The following is a 1,976-nucleotide window of genomic DNA, read 5'->3' as shown; positions in this document are numbered from 1 at the left end:
CATGGATGAAGGGATGCACGAGCAAGCAAATCACCTTTTGGGTGGTTTTCAGGCCTGATTCCAGTATAAGCAGCTGGGGAGTTACTTAAAAAAGATTTTTCTTTTAAAAATATCCCCACGTGGTTATAATTTCAGCCAATAGTGAGGGCCTATGATCTGGGGAGATGAAGCTTTAAAAACCTGTCCCTGGGACAGACGTGCTCCTGCACTGCTAGGGTGTGCCAGTGGGTAGAACCTTCCAGAAGGAAAGTCAGCAGTGTGTTCACTCACACATGTCTATTTCCAGGCACCGATCTGCGGGACCAAGTTAAGGTGCGGGCCTAGTTAGGCTGCGGAGATGGCCACCAACCCTTCAGTAATGGCCACAAAGGTGGGATCCAGCAACAATATGGAAAGTGTTCAATAACATGCTACTTTCATCCTCCGGAATATTAAATACTGTTAAATGCAATTTGAGGAAAAGTCTTCATTGAAATAAAAAGTTCACAATCTGCCATAAGGCTTTTAACAAACAGGTTGAGCAAGACCCTATAAATAGTATAATGGAATTTTTAAAATGACACATGCATGGGAGTGCCCTCTGGAAAGAGAAAAGCTTATTTATCCAGGAGCATTTGAGACACTGTTGATCTTGCTATGTTACCTTAGAGTTATGTGTCATATCTATGAAATGACAGGCAGTACTGCCATTAGCATCCCAGTCAGAATGAGAATACAGGCAGAGAGAGAAGCGATGACCGGGCCTAGGCAGGTAACTCCAGAATCTGTGCTCACCTGCCCTGGACTGGATGGAGGCACTGGGCCAGCACTGGTTGTGTCTGGGGCTGGCATTACAGCCATTTCCCCTCCTTTCTCTTTCTGTATACATTTATTCTCTCATTGTCCTATAGTGTGTCAACTGAACAAAAGTATCTGAACATTGAGGACAGGTGACATCTTCCTGTCCAGGGCTACACACACTGCCCTCTTCACGGGTAAAAATTACTTTGGTAGTTGGCCTTCTCCCCCTTGGCTTAATTGGTGTGGACTCTGCCAAGGGACCCCCGTGGCCCAGGAAGGGGCACTGCCCCCTCAGCCCCTCCTTATCTGGGGCTGTTGAAACTGCACCTGAATTCTGTGTATAGCCCTTGGCTGCACATCCTTGAGATGTCAACAAGTTGGAAGTTGTTTAGGGAATTGCAACAGGGATGATTAAGGAAGAAACTGAATGAATTTGTCAGGAAGGCTTTACAAGAGCTAAACACAAGGGCTTGGAGTAATGGCAACTGTCCATCGGTATGAGCGGGGTCCAAACAGGAGAGCATGGGAGAGAGAAGTGTGGCACTCGAGGAGAAGATCTGGGAGAAATGAGATGAGACAGGACCAGGAGCCTTCCTGGCTCTGTGGCAGGAGGATCGTGCTCAGAGTGGGCTGGCATTGGGGCTGTGGAAAGAACCCTTCTAACTGGGCATGACTGGGCATTTGGGGGGCATTCATTCTAGGCAACATCAGACATCCCTGGACATCCCTGAGCACCACTGAGCATCATTAGGCATCATTGGACATCATTGAGGGCACTGGATACAGGGAGACTGTACAAAGATGTAACATCTGCTTACAAAAAGTTTATAATCTAGAGCAGTAGTAGACAGATGTACCAAACAACTCTGATGTTACAACATGGAAGGTGCTCAAGTGGTGTCACCTACATAATGCTAGGAGAGACATGACGGAATTAATGACCTCAGCTAGTAACGGAACTTAGCTTGAGCTTCCTTGCAGCCAAAAGAAAAGGAGAACTATGTTGGTTATATGAATCTCATTCTCAGAGAAAGTGTTTTTCAGAAACACTATGCCACAAAGCCTACGTCCTTCACCTCACTTCACCTCATCACGTAGGAATCATAGCATATCACATAATATCATATCACATAATCACAAGAAGCAGGATGAGTTCAGTACAATGAGATATTTTGAGAGAGAGAGAGACCACATTC

This window comes from Myotis lucifugus, unplaced genomic scaffold (genome assembly GCF_000147115.1).
Source record: "Myotis lucifugus unplaced genomic scaffold, Myoluc2.0 scaffold_35, whole genome shotgun sequence".
Taxonomy (NCBI): Eukaryota; Metazoa; Chordata; class Mammalia; order Chiroptera; family Vespertilionidae; genus Myotis; species Myotis lucifugus.
The sequence above is the reverse complement of the archived record's forward strand: the minus strand, read 5'-3'. Positions refer to the sequence as shown.